Source organism: Lipotes vexillifer, unplaced genomic scaffold, assembly GCF_000442215.2.
Source record: "Lipotes vexillifer unplaced genomic scaffold, Lipotes_vexillifer_v1.1 scaffold308, whole genome shotgun sequence".
Classification (NCBI taxonomy): domain Eukaryota; kingdom Metazoa; phylum Chordata; class Mammalia; order Artiodactyla; family Lipotidae; genus Lipotes; species Lipotes vexillifer.
In genome coordinates this window covers 3601865-3626220 of record NW_006792985.1, presented here as the reverse complement: position 1 = coordinate 3626220, position 24356 = coordinate 3601865, and positions in this window count along the sequence as shown.

The window sequence follows — 24356 nt, the reverse complement described above, 5'->3', positions numbered from 1 at the left end:
GCTCCCCAGTGCTCACATGGGACAGAGAATTTCAGATGGAATGAAAGCCCAGTGGATATTTTAGTCCAATTCTATTTGGCAAAATATGATTTTGTGCTTCTAAGGAGAAAGTATCTGGTAGAATCTGCAGTGAGATTCTGGAATCCAGTGTCTTTTATAAGTAAGAGTGTTTGGTTTTATTTTAGTCCATCCAGAGTTATGCCGTGAAAAGTTTTGATGAGATAAGTGTAAATGAATCTGAAACTGATGTAAATGTTTACATAGCCACTTAAAAACAAAAAGAAAAAGTGTTTAGGACAAAGTACACTCTGAATTTCTCTGAACCCAAAACATTTTTACAAAGGGTATGAAATGTGCAAAGAGAGCCAAATTGAGGTCCATCCATCTTTAATTACAACAGAGTCACATTAATAGAAACCAAAAGACGTAACCCAACCTGTTTCCTTGAATGGCAATAAAAATCCAATGAAAAATTCCATTTTTCTGCTTTCCATCTACATCAAACTCTAAATGGATGAAAAATACAGCAATTTCATTTCTTTTTAAAAGACTTATTGTTTTCGGAATTTTATTTCTAATTGAGATAAATTTGTAGAATAGATTAGTAGACTCATTCCACTTAGCTTCAGTTTTCAACTAAGCTTAGCAAATAAGGGAGTAAAGTGCAGCATTGCTATAATTATAGTCTCTAAATGTGTATGGTTCCAGATATACTATATCATTATACAGTATGTGCAAAGCTGAATTAAACAATGGGCTTTCTGAACACAATGCCTACAAAACAACTAATTGCAATTTACCTTTGTTCTACTTGTGGGGCTTGTCTTAGTATATGCCAACTGACTGTTTATGTTGTATAAAAATTTTTTAAAAAAAGATTTACTTTTGTCATATCTGAAAAAAAGACTGCAGTCGAATAAAGATATATTGCAGCTAACTGCATTTGTTTTTGTGAGAGCATGACATGAAAGTGGAGATTTAAATTTTTAAAAAATAATCACTGTCTGCCGAACTGATAGGAACCAGAGATTTACAAATGTTAATGTTTAAAAAAATTCTGTCCTTGGAACCTGTTCTTATTTGAGGATTTTAAGTGAAAAAATAAAAGTCTATTCTCAACTTGACTTTAAATCATTTGCAGGGAAAAGAAGCCATGAACTGCAAATTTCAAAAGTCTTTGGAAGGACAGAATAAGACAGGAGATCCGGCAGCAAAGCGTGAGCAGAGGTGGGCTCCAAGAGCTACACGTATGCACAAAGAAGCAGAGACTGGACATGGCCACAGGCAAGGTGGACACAAGTAGGGCTGTGCAGTGAGAACCTTCCCATATTTGAATGGTAGGAAGTCCGGTTATTCATCAACTGTTTAGAGGTCCAGCTTAGGTATGAGAAATTGTTCATCTTTGTTTTGTCATTCATGTCTAATGGAGAGAGTTTAAGCAAGTGTCAGCTGTGTGTGTGTGTGTATGTGTGTAGCCAGGGATGCTGTGGGTTGGGTTATAAGACATGACTAAATTCAAAAGCACAGGATATGCAGTAGAAACAGCGTATGAACAGCAGTAAGGCATTCTTTAGAATGTGACCAGTTGTACCGGGGCTGAAGACCATGTAGTCTACAGTGATTAAGGACTTGGGGTCTGTAGTCACTTCTTGGAGCAAAATTTGCCTCTCACTTTTGTGACCTTGGGCAAATCACCTTACCTTTCAAAACCTCAGTCTCCTCACCTGTAAAATGGGAATAATCATAGCACCTATCCCATAATACTGAGAATTCAATGACCGTCTGGGTATAACATTTACCACAGGGCTTGGTATGTAGAAAATGCTTTATAATTTTTAGCTCCCAGAATGACATTTTTGGTTACTGTTATTATTTTTTCTGCTTTTGTCATTATCAGTTTCTTCATCTTGCTTTTTCTAGTTCATTGTGCCACTCGCTTTATTCTTTAAAATTTTCCTTGATGAAAAATAAAAGCACTTAAAGCTTTACATTTTTATCCAAGAACTATATTGTGTCTATATCCCTATGATTTAATGTCATGATTGCATTATCTTCAAATAGTCTGTAACTACAGTTTTTATTTCCTTTTTCACGTTTTTTTAATTAAGGAGAATTTATTTTTATTTATTTTGTGCATGTTTCTGTGTTCCAGAGGATGAGGCTTATACAAGTTCTGCTTTTGGGAATTTATTGAGTTTGTGACTTAGTATATAATAATGATAGTAAATATTTATGAAAAACTTACACTTCCAAGACATTTTATGAATTTCTTTATATACAGGTTTTTTTAAATTCTGACAATACTCCTACAGTGTAGATATGATTATTATCCTAATTATACAGATGGAGACACGGATGTTCAGGAGGTTGAATAACTTGATTACACAGCTTTAAGAGCCCATTGTCAAGCTTAAGTTAAAAGCAAATGAAGGATCAGGCAAATAGGCAATGATCCAGGTACCACGGCCAGAAAGGATAATGTATTAGCTTGCTGTAGCAAAGTAGCAGACACTGGGAAGCTTAAACAACAGAAATGTATTGTCTCACAGTTCTGGAGGCTGGAAGTCTAAGATCAAGTCTTTTCAGGGTTGGTTTCTTCTGAGAGATGTGAGAGAAAGATCTGTTCCGCATTTCTCTCCTAGTTTCTGGTGGTTTGTGGTCAATCTTTGGCATTCCTTGGCTTGTTGACACATCGCCCTGATCTTTGTCGTCATTTTCACATGGGGTTCTCCCTGTGTGCATGTCTTTGTGTCCAAATTTGCCCTTTTTTTTTTTTTTGTGGTACGCGGACCTCTCACTGTTGTGACCTCTCCCGTTGTGGGGCACAGGCTCTGGACGCGCAGGCTCAGTGGCCATGGCTCACGGGCCCAACCGCTCCGCGGCATGTGGGATCTTCGCAGACCGGGGCACGAACCCATGTCCCCTGCATCGGCAGGCGGACTCTCAACCACTGCGCCACCAGGGGAGCCCGAAACTGCATTTTTTTAATCTGAGACTGTAGTAGCTAAAAATAAAAAACAACAAAAAAACAAAACAAAAAAAAAGAACAAAACCAAAAAAAACCCAGCAATGCCTTAAAAGAATTAAGGAAATTTTTAAATAAAAAGAAAACCTATTAACAGTTAACTGAGGGAAAATGTCAAACAAAAATTTTTCCTTTACCTGCAGCATTGTGGGAAAAAAAACCCCATAATTTTGCTGAAGAAAATAAGGAAAGAAAAATTCTATCTTTAGAAATTGATGATGGAGATGGTGTTTAAAGCTTGCAGATTGAACTCAAACCTTTATTTCTGCTCCCTCCCAAAACAGAAAATAACAGAAAAGGGATTATATTTGTGACAAAAGGAATAAACCTGCACAATGTTTGGAGACCATTATGACAAAATTTTGGAAACTGAAAAGCAAAGGAGAAATGGTGAATAACTAACTAGACATAACAAAGTTGATGCCAAGTTGGCAGGAGGAACAGTGGAGAACTAATCCAATGTCCACCACAGAATTCCCAAATCTCAGGATTTAGAGGCACCAGGTTCCACTGAAGGGTGAGTGCTCTCCTAAAACTAGAGGAATGTTTCAAAATCTGTTTAAGAAGCATTCAGGACCTTCCACACCCCAGGAAAAAAATTGAGATTTGTTCTCTGGATATTGGGAGAGGGGCAGTAGACACAGAGGAAGAAGGGGGTACCAACTGGACCAGAGTTTAAGCAGAATCTACTACTCCATGTTGATATTTCCAAGTTTTTTTCCTATCTTGGTTCTTGGAACACTGGCAGTTACGTTTATATCCCTCAGGTGAGATGTTGGAAGATTTTTCTCTGGGAAATCTGACTAGGCGAAAGAAATCAAAAACTAAACAACAACAACAACAAAATAAAAACGAAACAGAATGATATCAAGTGTTCCATAGTGAAAAATCTCAGCTTGGTCACTTCACAGTGACGCACACAAGCCCTATCCATGCAATAAAATTTTGCAACAGCTTTTTAAAGTACCCACGCTTAAAAATATAAAGAGAAAGCCAGATATCTGCAGATTTCTGGTGAAAGATTCTGATAAGAATATTAGAGACAAAAACAAATAAGCAGAAAAAATCTACTTGGAAGAAATACAGATTATCTAAGGAGATGATAACTTTAAACCAATTACCAATATCTTCCAAGAGATTTTTAAAATGACACTGCATTCGTGAAACAAGCACAGGATGATTTTATATATACATCCTGTGTGTATGTATGTGTGTGTGTAGACAGAACGATAAATAATATAAAATTTTAAAAGTTCTTGGAAATCATAGAAAAGAAACATGAGAACAGAAAAGGAAAACCTCAATAGAGGATTTGGGAAATAGATTTGAGGAAATATACCAGAAGGTAGAAGAAAAAGGCAAAAAAGGAAAACAGAAAAGATGAAAATACGAGACAATTAGAGGAGGTCCCAACATTTGAACAGTACAAGTTTCAGAAAGAGAGAATAGGTAAAACAGAATGGAAGAAGTGATCCAAGAAATAATTCAAGAAAATGTCCTAGAAGGGAAGTACAAGAGTTTCCAGATTGAAAGAGCCCACTGGGTGTTAAGAACAATGGTTAAAAACAGACCCACATTAAGGCACATCATTGTGAAATATCGGAACAATGGGGACAGAAAGCAAGATCCAAAAACAGGGGGAGGGAAAGAATTTCAAGCTATACACAAAATGAGAAGAAACACAATGGCATCAGACTTCCTAAATGGCAATACTTGGAGCAAAAAGAGAATGGGGGTGGTCCTTTCCAAATTCTGAGGGAAAATAGATTCCTACCCCAAAAGTCCAAACCCATAGTTAATGAATTATGATATTTGATAATAAAGACATTTTCAAATACGTCTCAAAAAATTTATCTCCTATATTTCCTTTCTCAGTAAGTTACTGGAGGTGGTACTTTTTATGAAAACAATGTAATAAATGAAAAGATAGAAATATGGGTGAACCAAGAAAAGGGAGATACAATAGAATAGAGAGGGAGAGAGAATCCCCAGCGTGATAATGAAAACAGATCCTGCAGTGACAACTGTAGAGAAGCCGTAAGATGCCATTGGTCTTGATATCAGGAAGTCATCGTAAAGCAGGGAAAACTGATAGACAGTTTGGGTAGTAGTAATTGGGGATGCATTTATAAGTATAGAGGAAACTGTGACAACAAGAAAACAAAGGAATCATTATCTCCAAAAAGAACTAAGCTGTGCAAGAAAGGAAAAGAGGTTTTAATATGTAGCATGACTTATGCCAGAGCATATGATTAACAATGTACATAGTCATACATATTGATCTAACCAAAGTTATGATATAAATCTACTGGGAGGGTGAGGATATGAAAGTGTAAATATGTATGGATTGAGTATGTAAATGAAAATTATCATTTTCCATTGTGGACATACATTAGATAATGGGTAAGATGGAAAAACCAAGAAGTAGCAATAAAACCATGTTATTTAGAAATATCAAGATAGAAACCAAGGGCAATAGCTAAAAATGTTGAGAGTGGGGCTTCCCTGGTGGCGCAGTGGTTGAGAGTCCGCCTGCCGATGCAGGGGACGTGGGGTCGCACCCCGGTCCGGGCAGATCCCACATGCCGCGGAGCGGCTGGGCCCGTGAGCCATGGCCGCTGAGCCTGAGCTTTCAAAGCAGAATCAACAAAGCCAAAAAGTGGTTCTTAAAAATACAGGTACGCTCTAGCAAGACTGATCAAGAAAAAAAAAAAAAAAACAAAAACAAGTTGAGAGTGGTTGCTGCTTGCAAGTATGAGTTGGTATTTATGTGGGTAGAGGAGAGGGAGAAGCGTTTTTGTTTGGTTTTTGAGTTTTTTTTTTTTTTTTTTTTGGCTGCAGCACCTGGAATGCAGGATCTTAGTTCTCCAACTAGGGACTGAACCAGTGCCCCCTGCAATGGAAGCACCGAGTCTTAACCAATGGACAGCCAGGGAAGTCCTTTGGAGTAAGTTTCATAAAACTATATGACAATTTTAGCTGTGGGCACACATAATTGATTCAAAAATAAAGAAAGATGTTTGGAAAACAACGTCTAAAGGTATTTGTGATGGTTAATTTTATGTATTATCTTGACTGGTTCACGGAGCGCACACATGTTTGACTAAACACTATTTCTGGCTATGTCTGTGAAAGTCTTGCTAGATAGCATTTGAATCAGAAGACTCAGTAAAGCCAATGGCTCTCCTCAGTGTTGGTGGGCATATTCCAATCCATTGAGGGCCTGAATACAACAAAAATGTGGAGAAAAAGAATTTGCTCATCTCTCTGTCTCTCTCTGTCTCTCTCTCTCTCTTTCTCTCCCTGATGGAGCTGGGACATCAATCTTCTGCCTTCAAACTGAAACTTACATCATTAGTGCTCCTGGCTCAGGTCATCAGACTGGGACCAGAAGCTACACCATCATTTCTCCTGGTTCTCAGGCCTTCAGATTTGCACTGGAACTATACTGCCAGTTTTCCTAGGTCTTAAGCTTGTAGACAACAGATCAGGGCACTTAGCCTCCATAAGAACCCTAATACAGTTTTATAGCAAGATAATGATATATCTTTTGCCTATGGTAAGAGTTTTATTGGTTTAATTTAGTTAGACTTTATAGTTTTAGTTAAGAACTTTCTATGATTTTTTCGGCTAAGAGAAAGCAGGATTATGCTTAAGCTATTCGATAATATTTTTAAAACATTCCTCAGAAAAGATCATCTCAAAACAGATACCTTATTTAGGAACAAGGTCACTCCAGTAATTTCACAAATGATATCAGTCTTCAAAGTTTTCTATGCTCTCACAAGCTCAAAAAAATCTTTTCTTTTTAAAAAAAAGTATTTTCTAAGCTTAAAGCCAACTTAATTATATGAATCAGGGAAGACAGACTCTTCCAAGTTATTGACTTCACCTATAGGCAGGTAAATAAAGCTCCTAGTTTGAGGATTCTTCAAATTCTCTTCAGACTCATCAATCAGGTCATCTGACTTTGACCAGATCCCATCAAAGACAGATTGTTTTTTGCCTCTGCAAAACTAGATCCAGGTTATAATTTTCAGAAGTAAAGGGAGACTTACTTATGGAAAACTGGGTGCAAAATGCACTGGAAATCAGACTACTCTGAGTTCTGATATCCAGAGTTGGTTTCATTCTTGCTTCCATAGCAGAGATCCACCTGACGTGGCCGTCACAAGAAGCAATGTCTACCTATGCCAGTGTGCCTGATCCTCTGGTTGGTCCTACTTCAGAATGCAGCCCATGAACCCTTAGCCCTACATCTGACACCCTGTGGCCACAGAGTGGGAACTCATCCACTTTGGCCTTCTTCTGCCCCAGGTTAAGAAGATACGGCTCGTAGCATCAGGTACCCCTCCGCAGAAGCAGGACTTTGGGTACGGCTTGTTCTTATAATACCGTTAACACCGGCAGGGCGGTAGCCCATGGCAACACCAGGATCTTCAGTGGCACGCCGAAGGGAAGGAGCTATGCAACTTTTTCAAATGCATCAGTGGACATTCATAGGATTGTTTATAATTATATATTCATAGGATTGATTCTAGTTTACCTAGAAACAGAACATGTATTTTACACTGAAATTGCCAGATTACGGAAACTGAAAATATACTTTGCTTTCTTCACAAATTTCTTCAATGCAACTTGATCTGTTGGTCTGCATTTGTAGCTGTTGCATTTACAACGGTTCTGTGGATAGGTATCCCTGACAGTGTTGTTATATTATCTAGAGCAGCTGCCTCTGAAATAAATATTTTGTAATTAATTATAAATTATATAGTTTTCATATTAGAATTAAGACACTTGATCAGTTTTTTCACTGTGTCTGGAGGTCAATTTTATTATTAACAATTTCACTGCAAGAGGATATTTTTGCAAAACATTTGTTAATAAAGTGTATAGTAGGTCTACATCCATTCATGAATGTTCCACTATTTATTTAATGAGTCCCTTACCGATTTAGGTTATTTCTAACATTTTACTTTTACAAATAATGTTGCTATGAAAAAGTTTGTATCCATCATTTCATATCTTTACAGGGTTTAAAATTTTTATTAATTACTAATTTTAAAAATCTAGAAAACTTTCATGTAAAAATCTAGGTTTCGGTCTTATTATAAAAAATGTAATATAGGGCTTCCCTGATGGCGCAGTGGTTGAGAGTCCGCCTGCCGATGCAGGGGACACGGGTTGGTCCCCCGGTCCGGGAAGATCCCACATGCCGCGGAGCGGCTGTGCCCGTGAGCCATGGCCGCTGAGCCTGCGCGTCCGGAGCCTGTGCTCCGCAACGGGAGAGGCCACAGCAGTGAGGGGCCTGCGTACTGCAAAAAAAAAAAAAGAAAAAAAAAATGTAATATATAGTCATCCTGGGCTCTTTCCTACCTGATGATAATAATCTGTAACTAAGAAGTGGCTGCCTACTTTTGACAGGGTATATTAGTCTGATGGAGCTGTCATAACAAACTGGATGGCTTAGATAACAGAAATGTATTTCTCCCAGTTCTGGAGACTAGGAAGTCCAAGATCAAGGTGCCAGCAAGGTAGGTTTCATTCTTAGGCCTCTTTTATGGCTTGTAGGCCATCTCACTGTGTGCTCACATGACCTTTTCTTTGTGTAATTGGGAAGAGGAGAGAGAGAGAGCTCCCTATGGTGTCTTTTCTAAGGATGATAATCCTATTGGATAAGGACCCCACCCTTATGACTTCATTTAAACTTAATTACCTCCTAAAGATCTTACTTCCAAATACAGTTACATTGGGTGTTAGGGCTTCAAAATACAAATTTGGGGGCAGGGGGACACAATTCAGTACAGAGCACAAAGCATGTACTCTCCAGCTGGCCACCGTCTCCACTATTCTTTATGGTTTCCCTAACACTGAGGAGTATCACTTTCCATCCGTCATCACACATGGGCTGGTGTATTTCTTCTACCAAATATAAGAGGAAATGAAATAGTCATTATGTATAGGTCTCTTTCAAAAGTGAGAAAGTGCAAGAGAGACTGAGAGAGGCAAGAGTTTCAAGCAAATGGGAGATAACATATTTTGGTGGAAGTATTCTTACATGTTTATAGGCAAACTGAATGCAACTTTGTCAAAGAATAAAACTTAAGTACCCATTACAAACCACTGGAACTGCTCAGACCCAGGCTGCTTTACATAGGCAGGTCATCTGCTTGGTCCTGTGGCAATAAAATCCTGAGCATGGTTTTTTGTTTTTTTTTTCTGCTCCTAGACATTGTTTCAGGTCTGTGGAATCACTACTCTTTGGGAAATGGATTGCCAGACTCTTTAGGCATTGCCGACATCACTGCATCTGTTTTCCAGTCTCGTGTGTACTCTGCAGTGTAAGTGATAGAGGCCAAGTTCTTATGCAGCTGAGACTGAGCTGGCTGCCCTGTCCAACTCTGCAGCTTAGAAGGAAGCCAGGATATTTGTTGTTTGTTCATTTCCTTTCCTAAACACGAGCTTGTTGCTTGCTGCAGTGCAACAGGCTATGAATTCGAAATAGAACAGTTACGTGGGTTATGTTTCAGATGAATGTTCACTTTTGACCAGTGACCCTGGAAGATCTAAAACCACAAAATGGGGGAAGGGAGAACCTAGGAGAAAACAAGTGCCTTTAGAACTTCCAGAATTTCCAGTCAGAAATTCTGAGAATAATCATCTTTCTAGAGGCATATCAACCCTCTTTTCAAAGTAAATAAAAGGGATGTTTATTAGAGTATTTGCAAACGCAGGAAGCAACAGTTTTAAAGTGAAAAGAATGTGAACATGTTTTTTTATTTTCCAAGTCCAAGATTTCTTTTTTACTCTTGGCATGCAACACAGAACGAATAACCTTTCTTTGTTTGGATTGATTTGTAGCAAAGGTGCAATTCCAACTTTAGGGGGCTTGTCTTTTGTCCAGGGGGAAATGTTTTCCCTTTGCTGGTGTCATTTAGCTACTGCAACAGTCTCAGGGCCACGCCCCCTCACGTGTGAGAAGATTTGCCACAAGTCTAAGGAAAAAAGCACCAGCCAGGAAGAAATTTTTGTATCTCGGCTGACATTACGGTGTAGTAACTACTTTTTCTTGCAGTGCTTATGCAGCCTGGGACATCATCTCAAAGCAATTACTGAACACATATATAGTTCACCAAGTGCTTTATACATTTTACCTCACTTAATTCTCCAGCAATCCAATGAAGATGGAAGCTATAAGGGATTACTATTATCCCAAGATCCAGAGCTATAAGTGGCAAACCTGAGAGTCTATGTCAGACCTCTTTGTTCATTCCTTTTCTTTTCTTTCTTTTTTGTTTTTTAATTGTGGAAAGAACACAACATGAGATCTGCCCTCTTAACACATTTTAAGTGTACAATATATTATTGTTGATTATAGGTGCAACATACAATATAATAGATCTCTAAAACGTATTCACCTTGCTTGTCATTCCTTTCATCACATTCAGCAAAGACTGAGTTGATGATGTCTGTCTAACCCCAAAGCCTATGCTTCTCACCCTGAGATACTCTGCCTTTCAAATATTACTTTAGAAAGTCAAACCGAGACAGGCGGGGGCGCTTTGCTGCAGGGCTTGCACCTGGGCTCACCTCTCCTCCAGCAACAAAATACAAAGAAACTGTATGGGACTAAAGTGCATAAGCAGTTGGGACAAATTCTGGACAAAAGATACAAAGCAACCAAAAAAACCCAACTGCCACTTTTGAAGAGCCTGGAGCAAAAACAGGGTGTTGGGAGCAAAAGCAGGGTACTGTGCATGCACCCTGCACGCAACACCCCCTAAGGGGTGGGCAAAACTCCTAAGCCACCCCTCCGGTCAGACCCCTGGACACACCCCTACCCTCCCCCCCCTATGAGAAACAAGCTTGCCCCCCCCCCCCCCCTCAGAGAGCCAGCAAGCCAGGGAACCTGTTGTTGGTTATCACTCCACTCTGCTGCAGCCGGGGCCCCAGTAAAGCCATGCCTGAATTTCTTGTCTGGACTCTGGTCAATTTCTATTGATTGGGGAAGGCCAAGAACCCTGGTCGGTAACAAAACTACATCAAAATATTATTTTAGCTCCTCCACAACCTAGTATTGTACAAGTGAGAGCTAGTGGAGTCATTGGTGCCAAAAGTCACACACTGTGAAGCAATCTTAACAGGTCAAGCTAGGAAAATTCCCTTTAAGTCCATTTCTTGGGAATGGAGATCATCCATATAAATACAGATCACTCTTACACCTACCACTGGGCAAGCATGTTTGTCCCATGGCATCATTTGGTCCATTTGCAAATGATGAGAGAGAAGGCAAGGCAAGCAAAAAGAAACAATATGTTCATGGATTCTGTGCAAGGTGCTAGTGGATTTTGTTTGGATCTACTCTGATTTTCTCCAGGCTGTCTTCCTGCTTTAGGAAGCCAAAAAAGAGCAGAGAAATTCAACATAAAATTAAAGATGGGTGAAAACTTGTGACTCTTAAGTTAATAAGACCAAAAATACATTTTTAAACGAAAAAGATTGAGCTTACATTGGGCTCAAGCCCACTCACTTTCTTTAGCAGCAAGAAAATTGAGAGACTTGGGGGTACAATACATCCTTCCATTATTCTTGGGTTGCAATCTTAGTACTATATACATATAGATATTTCTCTGTATTTTGGGGTAACTTTTACGATTCCCTCTAAGAATGTTAAATTAAAAATTAAGCCTTTGTAGATAAGTGAAAGCAGGTCACCTTACAGAAGAAAATCTATCCAATAAAGTAACAGTGAATTGACACATACACTTTAATGTAACAATGACGGTAATGGCCAACTCGTTTCCTCCTTAAGTATGGAAACAATGGTGTGCAAAAAGTATCTGGATCTTTCTTACATGACAGGAGTAGTGGGAAAACAGGTAAAAGGATAATCATTCTTCTGTTAGGACACAGTAACATGTTTGGTTTCTGAACATTGTACGTGCGTGTGCCACGAAGAAAGAAGAGGGGGCTTGACTTCTGAGAGATTTCCTTTTCTGATTTTCTGGAAAGTCTTAAATTCGGATATTAAGTTCCATAGCAATACTATTTCAGATGACATAAAAATTGGCATGACCAATTTTTGGATTAAAAAAAAAGTCCACAGTTATCACTGACTTTGCTGTGCTTGAAGCATGCGTAGAAAGTGGAACAGAATCTCCTTGCTGGCAAAGAAAGCAGTTTCCATTACTTCGTACTTGCATTCTCCACCTTTCCCTTGTAAGAGGAAAGGATGCTGAGGATGAAACAGCAAGGAGTCTAGAATAGAAAACCAGCACTTAAAGAAATATATGCTCATCACGAAAAGTTTTGAAAATGGAGAAAAATACAAAGAAAAACATTGCCAAAAATTCACCTTCCAAAGATAACTGCGATTTTCATGTTAGTTCTTTCCTACCAGTCATTTTACAATGTTCTTCACATTTTTGATAGACTTTATAAAATCACTTTTATCTTTGTGTTTGTTTCAAAACTAACATGTGAATCATAAAGAATTTATAGAAAACAAAGAAACAGAATGGAAACAAACCATTGTCCAACAGTTAACATTTGAGGGTATATCAATTTTTCCATACTGTATATTGAGTACTTATGTGCTTCAGGCCAGTCTTCTAAGTGCTGGTCATGCACTAACACATTTAAAGTGTACAGTGTTGCAGTAAGGTATGTATGGTTATTTCTGAAGTTTGAAAATATCAGGCTCAGGAATGGGCAAGCTCAGTGAGACTGAAAAGCCTTTGTTCTTATCTGACAGTCCATGCTACACTGGAGCAGCTTTCAACTCCTTTTTTAAATCACCCAAATACATGTTATTTATTGAAATGGAATTATTTCCATTACTATTTGTCAATTCTCTGTTTTAATTTAGGGATCCATTAAATATTCTTTTACAGATTCACTTTCACTGTTTATTGAAATGTTTATTTCAATGTTTCCGTTTACTGAAATACCATAGTTTATTTAGTGATTCCATATCGTTAGATATCTTGGTCAGTTCTAATTGCGCTAACAAACGATGCTAGAAAGGAATCTGTAATTCAAAAATGATAATTTCACATCTATAACCTATAGAGTTATAATTCATAGATGTGATATGCCAGCATGAAAGGACATAACAAAGTGTGTAGAATTTTGACAAAGTGTTGCCAAATCACTTTCCAAAGAGATTGCACCAGTTTAAACCTGAATCGGTGATGTGTGAGTATGCCTGCCTCTCCACCAAAATGGAGCATTAGTGTTAATGTTTCCCAATGTACTCTTTGCATTTATTTATACAGGGTTGTAAATTTTTATTATGTATTCGTGTCGTCTGCCAATACTTCCACTGGAGCTTCTGTGGTTTTAAGAGCTCATTTAATCCTCCAACAATGAAGAAGTGGCATGAAGGTGGAAGTTATTAAGTAACTGTCCCATGATCCCAGAGCTATAAACAGCAGAACTGAGACTCTAATGCAGACCTCTTCATTCATTCATTCATTCTTCATTTTATTTATTCATTTCATTGTATTCAACAAATATTAAGTTGATGCTTTCAGATCATCAACTCAGTTTTCATATCATTTACTATTAAATAGTTCGCCCTTTCCCCACCTATTTGCATTTCCAGAAAAACCCTGTAATAAATCCTTATATACACATGTATCTGTTTCTAGATATTCTAATTGGCCCATGCAGCTGCCTACCTGTTTATTTCTATGCCAGTATATAGGAGACACTTATTATTAGCCAACATCACTTTCATTGGGGCATCACCCCTCCCACCACATGTGGTCAATCTTGTCCTCTGTCCTCACCCGACACAAGAGGGACAGGAGTCCTCCATAGGCCAATCAGAACTCCCTACACATGTGGTCTTAGAAGTTAGTCTCCGGGCTTCAAAAACTGGAATGTGACTCAAGCTGGGCTGTGGGGTTTTCAACTGGAGGAAATGGAGAAGAATGCCCCTGGCATTTGTAATCTGGGTGCTGGGCTATAGCCCATATGAGGGCTTTTGGCACTTACCTTCCCAGTCTCATGGAGGAAGCCCGTCTGCAGAGGGAGGGAAGGAGGACAGCGCGCAGAGGGAGGCTGAGGCAAGGGAAGAAGCAAGAAGCCTATCCACATTCAGTCATGCTGGGTTCCTAGTCATGGAAATCCATGAATTCCTTGCTTTCTGGATTAAACTGGTTTGAGTTTCTGCTTTAGCAAGTCACGTCTGCCTAAGTGTTTCATAAATGATACGGGGGCTATAAAAATTTAAGGCAGTGATAACGTCTGGGAAAATGCATCCTCTCTCACCTATTTTATAGGAAGAGTATTTATAGATAAGTGAATAAATATATGTGAAACCTAAAAATACTATAAGATGTATTCTTTTAATCAATGGCATATTTATTTTTCTTAACTTTGTAGGTCTTACTTGAGAGAAATTACTTTCATGTCTCTATCTATGCTACAGCCACCTAATAGGTTCATTATGGTTCATAAATGTATTTTATAATTAGATTTCTACAAGGATAACCCTAGTCATAAATATTAGGAAAGCAACCAACTTGTATTATGTCTTTCTATACATGTAAAAATCACAAGAAGAAAAACAATTGCTTCAGTATTTTTTTTTCACCATCAGCTGCCCAGTCCAAGAAGTATTAATGGAGAAAAGTCTCAGCTGAATGATAATGTCAACTGTCGCATCAAACAGATAATAACAAAGTGTCAGTGTTAACTCCAAGTTGTCTAAATGTTCAATGTGTTAAAAGACTGCCGCCTTTCACAATATAGCTCTTTACAGTAAAGTCCATGGCCCCAAAGTTCTTAAAGAACAGAACAAATAGTTGAAAATGATGGTTACATTTTAAGTTTCTCACATCTTGGAATAATTAATGTGTATGTGAAGAATTTCTCTAAGCTGATTGAAACATAGGCAGAAAAATGTCTGTTGTTTTTTTTTAATCAATCATTTCATTTTACTGCCACCAGATATACTGGCTCTGCTTTATTCTCATGAAAAAGATTTTTGCTTGAGTCATAGTAAATTTGCTGAAGAACATCATGATATTTTAACATAGCAAGAATGTCTACTTTTAAATCTCTAAAATTAATTCCATCCTCCCTGAGGAAAGACAAATGGAATGGCCAGGTTCCACTCTCTGAAGTGTACAGAAAAGACTGACAAAAGGGTTCCCAGCCTGAAGCCTTGTTGCTAGCTTTGTAGGTTTAATTGCTTGCTCGTTTGTTTTAAATCTGAGATTATATATATTCTTATGCATGATACCTTTTAAACCTTGAAATCATATTCCAGGGGATGAATAAAGTTTATATTGTCATGTTTGATGGAAAAAGAGCAGTTTCTGCTCACTTTCATCTCTGCGGTCGGTCATTAAAGAGTGTAATTAGTCAATGTCTGTGACTGGCCTGCTATATTCAGATTGAATAAAACATTTTTTTTTTTTTGGAACAGCTATTATGTGCCTAGCGCCACATTCTCAATTATTTTATCTCAATCTTGACAATCACGTTATGAGCAGAGTATTTTCACAGTCGTTTTAAATGCAGGAAGTTGAAGTTTAGAGAGGTTTGTCCAAACAGCCAGCACTGAGATTAGTCATTTGTGCAAAGTCACACAATTAAAAAGAGTCAGGATTTCAACTCAGGTCTTTCAAATGTACGATGTTTGCCCTTTTGACTCTCTTCCCTCTGATTCTTAAAATTGTGAATAATTGAAACTATCACAGAGGACATGTGTAATAAGGCGGATGGATCTCAAAGACACAATACTAAGCAAAAGAATCCAGAAACAAAAAAGTACATACAGTATGAATCCTGTGTATGAAATCCAAGCTCAGGTTTACTCATCTTTACTTCCTGAATAGATCTCTTTGCACCTTCTGAATGTGATCTCTTTTGCTGGAATACTTCCTCTAAGAGTGATACCAAAGAGTCTTTGTGCTAATCCTTCTGAGACAATTGTATGCTTGAGGATATCTTTGTTGCACTTAAACAAAAACAGCTGGATGAAAACATTCTGGGTTCAAATTACTTTTTCCTTCAACACGTTGAAAATATTAGTCTCGTCTCGTCTAATACCATTGCTAAAACGTCTAATATCAATTTGGTTTTTGCTCCTTTGTCTCAAGAATCTTTTTTCCACTATGATGGTCTTATATTTTACTATAGTATAAACAAGAGTGGGGTTTTCTTATCTATTCTCTTGATGTTTTCTAAACTCTTTCAATCTGTGGTCTTCCTTCTTTCTTTAATTACAGGAAATTCTCAATCATCATTTCTTCAAATATTTTCTCCTCTTCATTTACTGTATCCTCGTCTTCTGAAGGTCGTTCTATCCTCTTTCTCTTAACTTTTTTTTTTTCTTTTGGGCCTGCAGCATGCAGGATCTTAGTTTCCTCCCCAGGGATCAAACCCGTGCCCCCTGCAGTGGAAGCACGGAGTCTTAACCACTGGACTGCCAGGAAAGTCCCAACATTTCTTTTATATTTTGCTCTTTTTGTACATACTTGATGTCTTTTAGGAGGATTCCTTTACATTTTTTTAGTTTACTAGCTCATTCTTTCGTTATATCCATTCTAATATTCAATCCATCTACAGTTTGTTACTGGAATGCTAACTTGCAATTGCCTCTTTCTTATAACCGTTTGTTCCTACTTCAAATTACCAATATCCTCCTGAAAAATCGTTCTTTTGTTTACATTAAATTGACTGATTGTGCTTTGCCTTGTGTTGGGTCTCCAGCTAAATTTTGGACAGTCATTATATTTCTCTATGAGCTCATGTTAACGGAGGGCTATCACCTCCCTCAGGTGGTAACCAGGACCTGTTGCAATCTTGTCTCTCATACCTGCTAGGCTCTGGCTCCAGTACTAGACTGTAATTCAGATTTTCTTCCTCCAGCTCTCTCTCTGCTTCTCCCTTGCTACGGCTCACTGTCCTCCTACATTCTGGCCTGTGATCCTTCACAACTCACCCACTTCCGATGTCGCCAGAGGTTTCTGACAGCGTTTAAGTTAATTAGTCAGGTCCATCAGTTTCACTTTCACCCTGGAGCATTTCCAGATTGGGTTCTGGGGATGAGCCACTAACTAATTAATCTCCTTGCAATCCAGCAAACCTCACTTTTTGTACAGCATTAGAATGGTACAAATTTTAAAGTGAAATCAAAACTACCAGCTCATTCCCTTCTTTCCTTCTTTTCTAGGAGGTTTCTGCTATCTTAAAGTTGCTGTGTCATTCTCATGTGTATTTGTATACCTTTACTTCATATTGTAAAATAAAATTCCTATTTTATGGCAAGACAAGAAGAATTTAAACATAAAAATTCTTCTCTGCCCTTTGGCCTCCTTTCTCCCCACGCTGTGCCTTGTGTATCCACATTATGCTGGACCAAACCTCTCCCACTGGCAGGAATACCTGCTCAACCATGAAGAGCAACGTTCTCCTAGCATCAAAAGACAACTCCTTAAAAGATAACATTCCTTCTTGATCCTGTAAGGGGTCACATGATCCACCGCAGGTCGTATGTATCTGGATTGTATAAGCTGTCAATATTATGTCATTCCATGTACAGCTCTCTGTCTCAAAAAATATATAAACTGTATCGACTTTTTTTTTTTTAACATCTTTATTGGAGTATAATTGCTTTACAATGGTGTGTTAGTTTCTGCTTTATAACAAAGTGAGTCAGTTATACATATATCCCCATATACCCTCCCTCTTGCGTCTCCCTCCCTCCCACCCTCCCTATCCCACCCCTCTAGGTGGTCACCAGGCACCGAGCTGATCTCCCTGTGCCATGCGGTTGCTTCCCACTAGTTATCTATTTTACATTTGGTAGCATATATATGTCAATGTCAATGTCAATGTCTCTCACTTCGTCTCAGCTTACCCTTCCCCCTCCCCATGCCCTCAAGTCCATTCTCTACATCTGCATCTTTATTCCTGTCCTGCCCCTAGGTTCTCCACAACCTTTTTTTTTTTTTTTTTTTAGATTCCGTATATATGTGTTAGCATACGGTATTTGTTTTTCTCTTTCTGACTTACTTTACTCTGTATGACAGACTCTAGGTCCATCCACCTCACTGCAAATAACACAGTTTCGTTTCTTTTTATGGCTGAGTAATATTCCATTGTATATATGTATCACATCTTCTTTATCCATTCATCTGTTGATGGACACTTAGGTTGCTTCCATGTCCTGGCTATTGTAAATAGAGCTGCAATGAACATTGTGGTACATGATTCTTTTTGAATTATGGTTTTCTCAGGCTATAGGCCCAGTAGTGGGAATGCTGTGCAGTTTTGAAAAAAAAATGACTTAGAATTATACTAATTTAATTTGGAGATATTTCCAGTTATTGATGAGAAAGAAATGCATATTCAATAAAGTGTGTATGATATGATCACATTTTTTTGGTAAAAAAAGTGCTGACAAAGATCCTACACATATATTTATGTGTGGATGTGTATGTGACACTATATATGTATGTATGCATGAAAAAAACTATGGAAGAAATTAAATTTGTTATTAAAATGCACTAAAAAGCTTATTTGATATAATCATATTAATGAGTTTATGCAAAAGCATATGTGTAAATATATTAACAAGATAAAGTTTCTAAGAGGGCCAGGAAGGTAGGTAAAGGGCATTCCAGTTGCAAATGTCTAGTGAAAAGAAACACATTTGAAAAACAAAGTGTGTCTCAGTCCATTGGGGTTGCTATAACAAATTACCATAGACTGAGTGGTTTAAAAGCAACAGAAATTTATTTCTGACAGTTCTAGAGGCTGGGAAGTCTGAGATTAAGGCACCAGAATATTTGGTGTCTGGTGAGGACCAGCTTCTTGGTTCATAGACGGCCAATTTCTCGTTGTTTCCTCACATGGTGGAAGGGGCGAGGGAGCTCTCTGGGGTCTCTTTCATAAGGGCACTAATTCCATCCATGAGGACTTCACCCTCATGACCTAATCATCTCCTAAAGGCCTCACCTCCTAAAACCATCACATTGAGGATTAGGTTTCAACATGTGATTCGAGGGAACACAAGGTGCAATGACAAATCTGAGAGTGAGACTTCCTGAAAATAGACGGATGCCTGAATCCTTATGTTGGATCCAGTTCCAATGTCACTTCTTCCCTCCAAATCCGTTCTTTACTTCTAAATCTGAAGTACATCCCTCCACCCTTCCCAGTCGCTCTGTCAGTTTCTCCTATTTTATTCTTCTCACGGCATGTGTCACTTTTCAACATTATCTTGTTAATGTGTTAATTGACCTGCATGATCTCTGCCTCCTCTCTAGAGTGTAAGCTTCCGGAGAGAAGGGAGTAGATCTCTCTTCTTTGCATCTGTATCTCTATAACCTTGAAGAGTGACTTCCACGTAATTAATGGATGCTGTGTGAGTGGACCTATATCCCAAGGTCTCCCCTCTTCAGCACCAGGCTCTGCTGATGGACACAGTGCTTTCCCTGAAGGGGACATGAGGGTCAGAACAGCACCTTCAGAGTCACCACATCACATGTCATCTGATATATGGTACTGACCCCTGAAAGTCTCCACAGGAAATATTAAGAGGGGCTGTAGATCACGTAGCGGGAAATAAAAATACCTCTTTCTCTGAACACTAATTCATTTAATCACTGCCGTGGAGTAAATGTTTCTGCACTTCCCCCACCCACCACCCCCGCCAAATTCTTATGTTGAAATCTTAATCCCCAGTATGATAATATTTGGAGGTGGGACCTTGGAAAGTATTATAATTAGATTTCCATGAGGTCATGAGGGTGGAGCTCTCGTAATGGGATTAGTGATCTTATACAAAGAGGAAGAGAGAAGAGACTGCTCTTCCCCTGCCAGGTGAGGACACAGCAAGAAGGTAGCCATCCCAAACCAGGAAGAGGGTCCTCACCAGCACCCTGATCTTGGACTTCCCAGCTTCCAGAACTGTGACAAATAAATGTTTATGATAAGCCACCCAGTCCATGGTATTTTGTTACAGCCACACAAACTGACCAAGAAAATCCCCAGATCATTCCACCTTGTGTGAAGCGCCTGGGGAGACTCAGGAAACCTCCTTCCCGCTACCAACTGCTAAACACACCACTCACCCAGGCATCCGGCTAGTGTCTTCTTGGTGGCTCCCTTCCCGTTAATACAACTCATTCCCTGGTGGCCCCTCACTCTCTTCTTTGAGGCTGCACCTGAGTCGAGTCTCCTCTGGCCTTGAGGTTGGGTCACTGCTCCCTCAGTCTAGGCTGTTTCTTCACCTGTTCATGCTGCCTGGCCAGCACCACCATCCCAGACTGATTCAGGCCAGCGGATTGGCTCAGCCTCAAGCTGTGGACGGTTGCACAATTGATGCATGGCAGACCGACCTGCCCTGCGGCTCATCGGCTCTCCTCTGTGCTGATCTGGTGCCAGGAGGTGTCTGTAGGAGGCCGGTGTTAACCCCTGGTCTGAGAAGGAATGCGTTCCTCCTTTTACCATGCAGAGGATGAGACCCCTCTGCCTTTCTTTCCCTTTTCTCTCTGGGAAAGATGTCTTTTACCCCATCCAGATTTCCCTCACCAGCTAGGCAAATTAATTTTCCCTACTCCTCACTGAGAATGTCAATATTCCACCAAGATCCCTCCTACCCTTTTTTTCATTTTTGTATTTTCTGTTCCCCATTTTCAATTTGCAACAGCTAAAGAGACTATACCACATTTTTTATGTCTCCAAATTTTTCCCATTGAGTAGAATGTTTTATAAACCTGTGTTCACCAGTTCAACAAAAAATTACTGAAAGCCTACTATTTGTCATGCGTTATCCTAGGTCCTTTCTGTGATAAGCTGGCTAACCCAACACACAAGACTATTGCATAGCTTGCAAAGCTCTGTAGTAATAGAAACATAAAATTCTGCTTATTGGCATTCTTAGGTGCTCTATTTTTCAGGGACCAGATCTGTTTGGCTTTTTAAAATTAACTTAAATCTTTATTGATTCAGGGATGCTGAAGATGTTGTCAGTCTTCCAAATGCCAAGTGAGACTATTTGAATTTACAGGGGAAAAAAACTCAGAAAAAATGCCAGGTCAGAGGCATGAAACCCAGCACACCCGAAGGGCTGCTGCTCAACATTGTGTGACAGTTTTCAGAATCAAAAGGAAGAATGGTCAGAAATTGACTTGGGACTGCATTCTTCATTGGTACTATCAAAATGCAAAGCCAGAGTGCCAGAAAAATCAGAATTGAACTGTTGAATTTATTTGGGTGTCTAGTTTATATTAGGTTTGAAATTGTTTTGGGATACAAACTTTGTTTAACTTATGCGTCAGGGAAATGCCACTGACAGGTAAATGTGCCTGTTCCCTACGCTTACACAGTCCAGAAGACAACACTTAGCTGATGCAATCACCGGAGGGTGGCAAGACCTGAGCCACAGATAAACTGGCCCCCTGCCAAGGTGAGAACAGGTTTTCCTTTTTGCACCTAATAATGAAATACTTTATTCTGCATCAAGGTATCTGGAAAATGAAGCTGCATTTGGGGCACATTACAGATGAGGAATGATGCATATACGGTGAGTACAAAACTCAGTTGCAGAATTATTTCCTAGTATTACCAGATACTCCATTACCAATGCTTAATTGAAAGTAAAACATGATTTGCCACACTAGAAGGCTAGAAGTGAAATATGACAGAATTTAAACAGGCAGATATAAATGTAACACCTATCTGTATTTTTTTTTTAATTGAAAAAAATTAACTACACGGAAGAGCTCTGACCTTAAGCACATTTTACCCAAAATCCAACCAGAAAGCCAGTCCATTACTTCTTCTTTTTTCTTTTTTTTTTAGCAATTCATTGTATGACTCATTAATTCAACCACTTAAGGAACATTTATCAAGCACTTAATATGGGCCAGACATTGACTTGGATGCGGATACTACCAAAGGGAACATAAGGATGTTGTTTTTGAAGGGCGATACCCACTGGATATTGAGGCAAAGTCTTCAGTGTATGAGGGAGAGTGACCAGGAGGTTCATAGAAATAGTGAGTAGGTTGGTCTGGGTGGGTGGAGAGGAATGGCATGGCGTTCAAAGGAGCAGGAGTTCAGAAGAGATCCTGGGAAGGAGGATGCTGATTCCACCTCTCAGCTCTGAGGTCTCCATGTTCACGCCACTCCAGGTGGTTCTGGTACAGGTGGTCTGAGGATTACTTCTTGTGAACAAGAAGAGCTTCCCATTTGAGAGGCTCTCAAAGGCCAATTTGTTTAGGCCATGGAGGGAAAGAAATAGTCCATTCCAAGACATTTGAACCTCTAGAGCAGGCTAACAATTCTTCTAGTCTTCAGCACTACAGTGAAGAATAACTCTCTGACCTCATGGGGCTGATATTTTAGTGTGCTGGATAGAGAATAAATATGTAAACAAATAAATAATAGAATTTCATTTAGTTATCATTATTATTTAAAAAAATAATAAAAGCCTGGGAAGGGATAGAGAATCATGGGATATAAAGGAAAATCAGAGTGGTTAGAGAAGACCATACCGAGAAGGTGATATTTGAGCAGAGAAAGGAATGACGAAGAGGAGAAAGGCGTGCGGGTAACTGGAGATATAACATCCTAGGTGTAGGAAATAGAATACAAAGACCCGGAATTTGGAAAGTGGCATGGGGGCCAGGGTAGCTGAAGCAGAGGGAAGCGTGATGAGTGCTGTGCTGGAACCAGACTGTACTGGCTCAAAAGAGCCAATTGTTGAATGTTCAGGACTTTTGCAAACCAGTGTTAAACACTAAATTATATAAACTTACAATTAAATACATCATATTAAAAACAAAGGCAATAAATACTCAAAACTCATCACTTCCTAAGTATCTTGTTATGTTTCACTATCACCTATGTTCTTCAGTTTATTTATGTCTAAGTATCTATAGATATACTATATAATAGTGTGCTACTGCATGTCTCTCCCCAACTCTGCATTTAGGGATGTTGAGTTGTTAGCTTGAAATCACCCATGGTGGGAGAATTATACTGTAGAAACTAACAAGTGCTACAAATCAGAGCTTGATCTACCTTTTGTTGATTGTCTAGACTTAAGAAAGATATGGAGAAAATTTTAAAATGCAGATGAACTTAAAACTTCATGTTGCATTTGAATAGCAATAGTTTCATGTTGCATTTGAATAGCACCAAAAAAATGAGAAAATATTCTTTTAGTGCCTGAAAGCTATCTTCCAGTTCAGCAAAGAAGTCACTCAAGTCATTGACACATGGCACATGGGTGAAGTTCTAACACCCATCTTTGTTGTTTTACCCTATCTTACTTGTTAACACAAGTGAAAATATGAACCAACATTCATGTCAGAACTGTGCTTGGAGACACAGTTATTAACCACTAATTTGAACACAGATCTGCTAAGAAAGAACCAAATTATACAGTCTTATAGGCCAAGGTAAGGATTTTTATATTAATTCTGAATTAATTGGAGGGTCTGAATTGGAGGGTTTAGGACAGAAGAATAAGATGATCTGAATGCTGGTCTAAATGGATCATTTTGGTAGCTGGGGATTAAATAGAGCACAGGTGGACAAAAGTAGAAGCAATAAGCTGAGTTAGGAGACCATACAATGGCTTATACCAGGTAGTCATGGTGGAAGTGTTGAGAAGTGGTCAGATTCAAGCTATATTCAAGACAGTGTCAACAGGACTTGCTGATGACTTAATTGTGGGCTAGAAGAGAAACAGAAGAAATCATGCATAACTGCAAGGTTTTGGTTTGAGCAGCTGCAAGAATAGTACTACTGTTTAATACTGGGAAGTAAAATGAAGCAGAAATAGGTTGAGGAGGGGTTGGAGCAGAATCAAGAACTCTGCTTTGGACATTTTGAATTTGGATGCCTACTACATATCCAAGTGGAAATGTTGAGAGTGAAAATGTAGGGATTGTGTTTTCCACAGAAAAAAGATTCCAGAGGACTTAGAGTAAAAGGCAGTATGGGGAGGATCTATCAAGGAGATGAGGAGAAAGGAAAGATCCCAACTGACTAATGTGGCTTATATCTTGCATTGTGTCTAAAGATGATAGCAAGTGAGGCATTGTGGGTAAAGCTGACTATATATATATTTGTTTAAGTCCCAGCAATACCTGGTGAGAGAAAGAATTTAGTCACCCTAGGAAAAACTCAGCCACAGCTTGGATTGATTGTTCTGCTGAAGAAAGCCTAGTCTAGGTAGGCAGTGTAGCAAAGGGATGTCTTTACCTCAACCTCTCACTATATGTAGAAAATACAATCCAATATCCCTTTTGGACCCCAATATCCTTCCTAGACTTAGAATGTGTATGTGCTGTAC